The 10,977-nt window shown below is 49.0% G+C and overlaps 1 pseudogene; it reads left to right on the top strand.

Annotated features, from left to right (window-relative positions):
• Positions 1–6,489: 6,489 nt before the first annotated feature.
• Positions 6,490–6,582, top strand: LOC137750833 (U6 spliceosomal RNA; annotated as a pseudogene).
• The last annotated feature ends 4,395 nt before the right edge of the window (positions 6,583–10,977 follow it).

Raw genomic sequence — 10,977 nt, 5'->3', positions numbered from 1 at the left:
TGCTACACATTAGGCCTTTGTTGTTTATCCATTTTATATACAGTAATGTATATCTGTTAATCCCAGATTCCTAATTTATCCCTCTACCCCCCGTTCCCCTTTGGTAACCATCAGTTTGTTTTCTGTGTCTGTGAGTCTGTTTCTCTGTGAGTCTGACTCTGTGAATAAGTTCATTTGTATTCTTTTTTACGATTCCACATATAAGTGTTATCATGATATTTGTCTGACTTACTTCACTTAGTATGATAATCTCTAGGTCCATCCATGTTGCTGCAAATGGCATTATTTCATTCTTTTCAATGGCTGAATGATATTCCATTGTATACATGTACCACATCTTCTTTATCCATTCATCTGTCAGTGGACACTTAGGTTGCTTCCATGTCTTGGCTATTGTAAATAGTGCTGCTATGAACATTGGGGCACGTGTATCTTTTTGAATTAGAGTTTTCGTCTTTTCCAGATATATGCCCCAAAGTGGGATTGCTGGATCATATGGTAGCTCTATTTTTAGTTGTTTAAGGAACCTCCATACTGTTCTCCATAGTGGCTGCACCAATTTGCATTCCCACCAACAGTGTAGGAGGGTTCCCTTGTCTCTACCACTCAGTTTAAATCAGCTACATCTGCTTGCATTTCCCTACGTGGTGTAGCAGGGCCATTAGGTGTTTAGAAAGGACATGGGAAAACAAAGCCATGTTATCACCAGGCGGTGTTTGATGGAGCCATTAGCACACAACCACGAAGGTAGGGACCCCCAGCCTTCACCTCCTGCCCGGTCAGAGGCATAGTGCAGTCCAGGGATAAAAGCATCCTGTCAGCTCCCACTGCCCCAAGCCAGGAAGGTGGGGTGTTCTTGGGAAGTTCGGGCATGGGTACCAAATGGATGTCCCAGGAACAGTCCAGTGAGGAAATAACCATCAGGGACCCTGACCCCTTCCTTCCTTGGCAATGAAGGGAGGTGAAGTTCTGCTGGAGGTGCCCCACCGTCATCATCCCCGTGTCCGTGCACACCAGCCACCAGCACCTGCATTTCTCTGCCCAAGGGCTTCCTGTGGTAACGGTGGGAGATTTGCCATTCTTGGGGCCAGCTGAAGTGCTGGGAGTTGCTGCCCCCTGGGAGCGGTCCTCAGCCAGTGACTCACAGGAATGGTGCATGAGTCCCTTCCAGTGGGCCGGCTCCCAGCCCCCCCAGCACCACTGAGCTCCAGCCACTCAGACACTCGGGTGGTAGCTGGTGACACTTCCTGTGCTGGCTTCCCTCACTTCCCACCCTCCATCAGGTCTTCTGTGGACCCACCTCCCAACCAAATCCCTCGCATTCAAATCCTTGCCTCAAGGTCTTCTTCTAGAAGCCCACTGTCTGCCCACACGGCACGTAGGCAAGGAAGACAGATGGTAAAACCCATACTGGTGACCAGTGCTTTAAATGGAGGCCCAAGGAGCAGTGGAGAAGCTATGGGGACTTAGCCTAGAAGGAAACAAATACCTCTGTTTGGGATTCTCAAGAACAGATTCTTGTGGGGAGCTTTTCTAACATGCAGGAGACTTTTAGAGGAACTCAGAAACATTTACCCAGCGGTTCCTCTGTACCAGATGTTGAGACACAATACTGAGGCCGAAAAAGCTTGGTCTCTCTCATGCAGTTCATGATATAACTGGGGAGAGGTTGATCAAATGATCCAAGGAATAAATGTGCTGTAACACATGGTGGGAAGGAGAGGTGAGAGGTTAGAGGTGCTCTGGCTGCTTTTAAAGGAGGTTTTGACCTAGTCGGCCCCGAGGAGTGGAGCTCCAGAGCACGGGGAGGCTTTGGCCAGGTGCAAAGGGAGGGACCAGTGTTCCAGGCAGAGGGCCTGGCGTGTGCAAAAGCACAAGGGCGGGGGGATGTGTGCTGGAGAAGATGCACAGGGCCAGCAAGACGAGCTCAACAGGGGACGAGACTGGGAAACGCTGTCTACGGCCGTTCAGGATTTTACCCTTGGAGTCTTGGAGGCTGTGAAGCCAGTGACGGGCTTTAGCTAACATGATTTGCGTGCTGAAGAGATCACTCTGGCTGCTGTATGATCCACTCAGAGTTTATCTAAAGATTCCTTCCCGTCCCCTCCCCGCCTCTCCCGCCCACTAAGACCCTTGGACTGGAGCCAGGGAGCAGGGAGGCTGGGGTTTGCCGTGACAGAGGTGACTGTCGTTCCGTTTGAACCAGCCCACCACACAGTGGTTCTCGTCTTGCCAATTACCTTGCCGTTTCCAAAAGCACCTTCACGCTGGAGGAATGAATGGGGCTGGTGCAGCCTTATGTAACAGTTGGATGTCCCTCGCGGCTGGAAAATAGGGCTCCTGTCAGACCATCAGCCCCAAAGAACACGCCTTGGATCTGATAAACAGACGTTGGCAAATGGGAGGTTTGAAGGCAGTGCCAAGCTCTGTGGTTTGGACTGGCCCTATGAGTGAAACAATCGAAGCAGCTAACCATCTGCAGGAGGGGAAAAAGCAGGGGAAATTCAGCCTGAGACAAAGAGGCAGTGTGGGAGGCATAGGGCCAGCAGCAGGCGAGTGCGCGGCTCTGCCATGTTACCCCAGCCTTGCAGGCTGCCACCAGCCCACCCAGCGGGACGCCACGGTTGCCGGCCCGTCGACCATCCCGTTCACTCACCAGCATTCCTTCCCGCGGCGCCTCGTTTGAAAGTAAAGGGGTGGGGTGGGGTTATGCGGGTGGGCATGCGAAGGAAGACTGTGGACAATTTGTAGAGAGCTCTTGGGGCCCATGAGTTGTCCTTCATGTTTGATGATGTGGCTTAGAAGCTGTAAAGCCTCTACTTGTTTGGCCATGGGTGGCTCTGAACCGAGCTGGGCAGATTCCCTCACCCAGCGTGGCTTGTGACCACGGACCATCTACCAGAAGCCTGGCTGAGGTTCCAATGCGGTGGGCCTGGTAGGAGGTCGTGGAACCACGTAGAGACCCCACTCGGGCATTCTTTTAGGACAACACCTACTGTTTGGAGGAACAGAGGGCAGGGCCCATGTCTGCTCAACCAGCTCCACTCCTCCAGGGCTCACACAGTAAGTCCTCAGGCCAGCAGCTCCTATGTCCTGGATAGAAACGCAGAATCTCAGACCCTACCCCAGACCAATCGAATCAGAATCTGCCTTTTCACAAGATCCCCAGGTAATCAGCAGGCACATTATAGTTTGCAAAGGGCGGGTCTAAAGGGTATCAGTAAGTGGTCCATTATTAGAAGCAGTTTTTCTGTGCCAGGTATTGTGTTTTCCATACTTCATCTCATTTCATCCTTACAGTCACTCCAGGGGACAGAGGGAAACTAAGATGCAGGTGAGGACACGGGGGCTGGGTGATGTCAAGTCTTGTGCCCAAGGTCATACAGCTGGTAAAGGGTGGGGGTCAGGTCAGGTGGCCATTGCTCTCCTCCTCCCTTCAAGAGAGCCTAGCTGGGCACTCTCCATCCACGGCTTGGCAAACCTAGGTCTCCTACCCAGAATCCTTCCTCTGTCCGGTGCCCAAGCCGGCTCTTCACCTGCTGTGGTCCCATGGCCTCCTGTACAGAGCAGGGCCTCCGGAAATGTCTGTGGAATGATTGAGACTGTGCTCCAGACAGCCGAGTGAAATGGTGAACATCCTGGGCGTGGACAGAGAGACTCACATCTAGAAAGACCTCGTCTCAGGCAAATACTGGCTCCGGTGATGTTAGGGTGCACACCCCACACTCCCACTCCTGTAAACTCCCTATTCTGCTGTGAAGGCCGGGCTGGGTGGAGGGCCCCGTGCTTATGTGTCTGTACACATTATACACAGTAAGAGCCATAGAAGGCAGCTCAGTTGAAAGACAGAAAGGGTTTTTTTTTTCTTTCATTTTTAAATGTAAAAGCCTGGTGATTGCTGGAACAGATTTTGGCCTGGATTTGGCATTGCATTGTTTTTTTTTTATTATTTCACTTCCACTAGGGGCTTAAGTTGTTGGGTTTGGACAAGAACTAGGCAGGCAGCTGTGGCTACTTGCCTGCCGGAATTTAATCTTCTCTCATTTGTGTGTGATGGCGGCCCACAAGGCCCCGGTTAGGTGCCACCATCGCTTAAAACAGAGATTCCGTATCAGGGGCCCATGAGCCTTGTGGTGATGCACTTACTGGACACGCAACCCCAGTTGGCACTGGACAGGCAGCCGTGAATGCTTGAAGGCCTGCTTCTGGGCTGAGGAGATGAATGAAGCAATCTAGCTATTCCCTCTCTTTCTCTCCCTCTCTCCCCGATTCCTCTGTGATCCTTAATATCTTACTTCTTTGGCTTGTCAACTTTTAAGGAGAGGCAAGTAAACTAATCCCTTTGGGAATAGATGTCAGGTTCTTATTCCATCATGCTTTTTTAGCCCAAACACCCAAATTTAGTAAAAAAAAAAAAGAAAAAATTCTAGGGCAGGACTTTAAACTTCTAGAAGAGATTAAATTTCATCTCTATCGCATTTTTCCAAATGCCGTATGCAGGTTTGCGAAATCCCGGGATACCCATTGTAACTGCAACCCATTCTGGTCTAGGATTTAGGAAAAGGCAGGGCCAAGTTCAGATCTTTCATTTATTCATTCATTCAACAAAGTTGCTACGTGCCCAGTACTCTTCTGGGCTCTGGGATTCTGGGTCCCTGCTCTGTGGAATCTCCATTCTTAGAGACAGACACTAAATACATGAATAAACAAGGCAGTTTCAGACCCCGATCAGTGCCACAGGACAATACAATGGACACTGTGTTGGGGGCATGAGGGTGGGGAGGGTACTCTTAAATGGGGTAGTCAGGGAGGGCTTTTCTGAGGAGGTGACACCTGAGCTCAGATCTATGTGGCCAGAGAGAGCTGGGGAATGATCCTCAGGCTGAGCCTCCAGGCTGCCAGAACGACAGAGGCAGAGGCCCCAAGGAAGGAACAAGCTTGGCTTGTTAGGGGAACAGAATGAAGGCTGCTTGCAGGGAGAGAGCAAGGACTTGAGCCTGGAAAGGGCTGCAGGGACCAGACCCCACTTGCGGGGCCCAGTAGGCCCCAGGACGAAATTGGAATTTTATCTAAAGTGCTTTGGGTGTGCCATGATCTGATTTAGGGTTTAGAAGACCTCTCTGGCTGCTGTGTTGAAATGGACAAAAGTGGGAGCCCAGAGGTTGGTGAGGAGAGTCAGGTGGTCTCAGGGGTGGAATGATGGGGCATTGAGCTCAGCCGGTGGGGACACTGTACAGGGAGAGATGCCCCAGATGGGCAGCCTTTCCCCACCTGTAACTGCCTCTTTCCAGCAAACCATGTTTCTTCCACATTAACAACAACAGAACCCTGACGCCTGTGGGACTCTGGCGGGAAAAACAGAGCTCCACTGCGTTAGTGCATCAGACACATGAGGGGCGAACCCCGAAGGAGGGTCAGGGTAACACAGTCATAATTTCCTTCCATTTCTTCATCATCTCTAACTCATAGACACAATCTCAAGAAAGAAGTACACTTATTTATTTATTTACACCTTGTCTTGTTACAAAATGATAGACTCTCTAAACAGAGACATTACAGAGAGGAAATCATCGTGTGTGTGTGTGTGTGTGTGTGTGTGTGTGTGTGTGTGTGTGTGTGTGTGTGTGTGTGTGTGCGTGTGTGTGTGTGTGTGTGTGTGTGTGTGTGTGTGCGCTTTATATTACTGAGTGCCTATTATATGCCAGGCACTGAGCTTAAGCTCTTTATTACCTTACTTAATCCTCTCACCAACTCTAGAGGTAGGAACAATTATTATCCTCATTTTAGGCTGCTGGGGGTTATGAAACTAGCCCCAGATCACACAGGTAGCACCATGTAGGAAGGCATTCAAACCCACGGTCCATCTGCTTCCAGAGCCGATGTTCTCATCATTGTTCTCTACTGGTTCCACCATCTGCTGGGCAAAGGCGGGGAGCCTTGGTTTACTAATTTGCTACTAGAAAGGCTCTTTTGCACAGAGTGGATTTTGTCTTTTTGTTCCAGCTAATTACCCATGCTCTTAAAGTAGAAGTCTTTTGTCCATATTGGAGGCGGTACCTTGGGCTGATGGGAAAAAGTTTTCCTGCTGATATTTATTTGCCGTTTTCTACCCAATACGTTGAATCCCTTGCCGCCAGAGGAACATTCCAGGATCAGGGGATGCCACTTCCCCATACAGAGCTCAAGACAGTTCTTTCTGTGGTCTCTGGACCCAGCTCGTTGTCGCGGATGAGATCTCTGCGGATGAGAGCAGTGTTTTCAAACGCGTCATGACCCATCACGGCTCGTGGAATCTATTTAGTTGTTTGTGACAAGCAATTTTAAAAACAGGAATAGAGAGCTCGCTTTGGCAGCACACATACTACAATTGGCACGGGACTTCCCAGGCGGTCCAGTGGTTAAGACACCGCGCTTCCACTGCAGGGCGCGTGGGTTTGATCCTTGGTCAGGGAACTAAGATCCTGCATGCTGTGCAGCATGGCCAAAAAATAAAAATAAAATAAAATTGGCACGACACAGAGAACATTAGCATGGCCCCTGTGTAAGAAGGACACGCAAATTTGTAAAGCATTCCATATTTAAAAAAATTAAATTTAAAAAAGGAATAAAATAGAAAATATCAGGATCGGGGTACCTCTCTCACAGTAAGGGAAATACTGTTTGTTAAACTTTTCTTTTAGTTTATGTGCACTAGGTCACAATTTTGTGGAGGACTCGTAACATTTGAGAGCCACTGAATCAGAGTGTTGTTGGAAGATCGTGCACCTGGAGAAAATACACTTTACCACTCGTGGGTCTTGTACCTTATCTACACCAGTCGTTTCAACTTACAGTGTTAAGATATCAGAGAGTCAAGATGAATGTTAAGAGGCTCCAGTCTACCTGCCCCACCTCCTCTCTGAGGATAGGGCTGGTTTTGTCAAGGACTGGTCCAGGCAACAGCCCAGAGGGAAGTCTGTCCATTGAAATCTGGGTAATGCGTTTCAATTCTGATGTCTCTGTTTCAATTCAGATTATAATCGATAGGAATGACAGTGTGTAAAGATAGTGACTGTCTTTTGAGTACTTCCTATCCACTAGGCGTTTCCCATGTTGCATCTCATGAAACTCTCATGGCAACCCTATGAGGTATAGGTTCTATTCTTATTCCTAATTTACTGAGACTCAGGTGGTAGAAATCACTTGCCCACGTGTGTGAATCAGGAATTGTTTGGTTGCAAGTGGCGGTAACTGACAAGACCAGGGTCCTCTGGCTTTAGGCACTGCTGGATTAAAGAACTCAGATAAAGCCAGGAATCTCTCTTTGTCTCTTAGTTCTGCTTTCCTCTGTGATGGCTTCATTTCATATAGTCTCTTCTGTATGGTACCATATAGTCCTAGGCAACTTGGGCTCATGGTCTACCATTTTACACTCCAGCACCTCTTTCTTGATAGTTGCAGCCAAAGTCCTATCTTTCACTCCTGTTGGCCAACGTGACTCTGTGCTGGGGCCTGAGGGTCAGCCCCAGCTGTGCCACAAGCGCTGAGAGATGGGAGGAGTCATTCTATGTATCAGGTAATTTTTGCCTCATCACAAGCCACCCGAAACTCAATGGCTTAAGACAGTAACCATGTATTTAGTTCATGATTCTGTGAGTTGGCAATTTAAGCTGGACTCATCTGGGTAATTCTTCTGGTCTCATGTGGGCTCCCTCATGTATTCCAGGGTTGCCTGCAGGTCGCAGGGTTGGTTGGCTCTAGGCTGAGAGGTCCTGCCCTGTTCGTTATGGGCTCCCATCCTCCAGCAGGCTAGCCTGGGCTTGCCCTCAGGGAAGACACAGTGGACCAAGAAATGGAGTAGAAGAGCCCAGAGTCTCTTGAGATTAAGCTTGGAACTGGCGCACCGTTACTTCTGGCACAAGTTGTTGACAGAGGCTCAGAGAGGTGAGGCAGCTGTCTATGTTCAGGAGTGGAAAGCCCAGAGAATCACGGAAAAAGCCTGACATTGTGGATCTGTGAAACTACCATCTGTCTCTGGAGTTCCCATAATGGATGAAGAAGCCTCATCATTTAGGTCTATGATGACATGTATTCTCTTAATTGCATCCTGAAACATTCCTGATTAACACACCGGTGGTGTCCCCTGAACAATCTTACCAAAGTCTTTGGTTATGCGAGGCCATGAGCCAGCCAGTGAGAATTCCTTTCCCTGTGTTACGCTTTCTTGGTGCTGCTCAGGGCTTGTTATTCTGCAGGGTTTAGAGAAATAGCTTTTTGGGTTTTAGTCCAGGGCCTTCCTCTCTCTAAGATCCAGGCATGTGGCTAGAGCAGGTTTCTCAGTCATGGCCATGTTGACATTTGGGGCAAGATAATCCCTTGTGGTGGGGCCGTCCTGTGCATTGTAGGATGGTTGGCAGCGCCCCTGGCCTCTACACACTAGATGCCTCTCTGCAGCTTATGACAACCAAAAGACGTCTTAGAGGGTGGAGGTGCGAATAGAAATATCCCTTGTTGAGAGCCACAGAGTTAGAGGGATAATCTGGAGACAGATTTGAATGCTGCCTACAAAAGTTCCAAGTATCCCTCTCCTTTCACAGTTGTTTCTTTATGTACGTCAGGATGGTCATGCTTAAATTCCCATTCACAGCAGGAAACACTCTCACAGCACTCTCCGGCCAAACGAGCACCCTCGTTGCAGGGCCTCGCCAGTTCCCCAGAAACACATGGGGGAACTCTGAATCCCCCTGGACCTAGATGGGACCTTGAGAAAGCATTCAGCTTGTTTTTCCTGGTTGTTCTCCTACTTAGAGTGAAATGGGGCCATAGCTTGAAGGTTGGGTGATATCCACAGACCTGGCCCAAAATTGGTATAGAGAGCAGGTTGGAAATTTTAGAAATAAGAATATGTTTCCTTGTAAGAGCCCTGGATTTGAGATGAGTTAGGTGGTAAAGACAGGAAGCCGAGCTTATGGCAGACTGACATTTCCAGCACCCAAGTGGGCCTTGAGGATAAAGAGATGAAACATTTCCAAGACCTCACTGCAAGGAAACGTTCCTGGATGAGAGGCCCACAGCCAACCCAGCACCAGCCCAGTCTCGACAAGGGAAACTGGGTGTGCTTCCCAGTTAACATCTTGGAATGATTAATTTAGTCTTCTGCTCTTAATAAAACCCACCGGCCTTGTGAGGACCTTCCCATCATCACAGACTCTGTTTTGTATAAAATAAATTGGATCCGTTGGCGTCTGATTCATCTACACTGAATGCGGCAAAATAGTGTTTTGTGAGAAATTCTTGCTGTCTGCTAAGCCGGGAGAGGCTTGTCTTTAACAAAGTGCCTTCTTCCCTGGGGAAACAGGAAGTTACAGCGGGCCAAAAGAAAATGAGTTCCAAGCTGGCTGGGTTCAAGTCCAGACTCCACCCCCAAGCCCACCTGCGGGCTCCGCGTCCACCTGCCTGGCGCTGTCTCCAGCTCTTGACACCGGCGGGTGGTTAAGCCACTGTCAACATGGCCCTCCTTTTTGGCCTGGCCTTTCTGGTGTCAACAATGTCCCTGTTCTTATTCAGAGAGAAGGTTCTGTCTTCCCCCTCATCTCTCCTCTTGGCCCCCTCCTTAATCCTTGGAGTGCAAAACTCTGAATGTGTTTTTTCCTCAGATAAATTGAAAAAAGGAGGCAGGTGCCAGAGGTTTCCAGCCAGCACTCCGTAGTCTTTCTTCCTGGCTTAGGGTTGAAAAGGAGCACTGTTTCATGATCCTTCGGCACAGGTTCCTGACCCAAGAAGCTTCTTGAAGCTTATTTAATTGCGGATGAATGGAAACCCTATGCGAACTGGCTCAGATAAAAGAGGGAATTTATTGGCGCATATCATTGAAAAGGCCAGTGGCTTCAGGTACAGCTGGATCCAGGATCTAAAAGATACCATAAGCAATCATTCTCTATCTCTCAATTTGGCTTTCCTCTCTTGACTTCATTCTAAGGCAGATTATCCCTTCCAGGAGATAAAACACCCACCATCAACTTCAGGTTTACATCCTATTACTGTAGATACTTCAAGCAAAATGGATATTGGGCAGGCAAAAATGACACTGCTATTGGTCGCTACCTACCTGATAGCTGTCCATGCAACTGCTTGTACTTTAAAATAAAAAAAATCTCTTTATGTTTTCCAGTCTTCCCCAGACTTCTTTAAAATTTTGTTTTTAATTTGGCCACACCACATGGCTTGCGGGATCTTAGTTCCCTGACCAGGGATGGAACCTGCGCCCTCAGCAGTGAAAGTGCAGAGTCCTAACCACTGGAACACCAGGGAATTCCCTTTCCCAAACTTTAAACAATGAACATGGGTCTAGATATGGATAATTTGGTTGTAAACAACAGACATCCAGTCAAAGTAGCTTAAGCAAAAAATTGTCGTTTTAAGGAATTTAAGGATCACAGTGAGGCCTGACTTTGTGAGGATGGGAAGAAGAAATCAGAAATCCGCTAAGAATCAACGTGGCATCCCTCTCTCTCCGCGATCTCTGGTTCTCCTTGGGCGTTGACTTCAGTCTCCTCCTGCTCTGCATCTGATGCTTTACTTTTCTATGCTCACTGCAGGACATGGCAGCCGCTCCTGCAGCCTCTTGGCAGCCGCTCAGAGGTCACTGGAAGCCCATGCTCCCCTCCGATTCCCAGGAGAGAGCACCCGACTGGGCTGGCTTGGGCGAGGGTCCACCCTAAATCCGATCAGCTGTGGCCAGGAGACAGGACACATGACCTGTGTCCACCCGATAGGAATAATGGAAGCCGATTCTCTGAGAAGGTGGTCACGGTCACCTTCCTTCCTGCCACAGTGGAAGCGGTGTCCTGTTCCTGTCTCAGGCAGACTCCCATATTGGTGTCCTGGTGTGCATCGCCTTTTTGGAGGACTTCACTCCTGTGGCCTCTGCCTTCGACTCTGGCATCATGTTTGCTCCCCTGCACCTCCACACCCATCCTGTGTCGCTCCTGTAGACCA

This window comes from Eschrichtius robustus, chromosome 16 (genome assembly GCF_028021215.1).
Source record: "Eschrichtius robustus isolate mEscRob2 chromosome 16, mEscRob2.pri, whole genome shotgun sequence".
Classification (NCBI taxonomy): domain Eukaryota; kingdom Metazoa; phylum Chordata; class Mammalia; order Artiodactyla; family Eschrichtiidae; genus Eschrichtius; species Eschrichtius robustus.
This window is presented reverse-complemented; position numbering and strand designations above follow the sequence as displayed.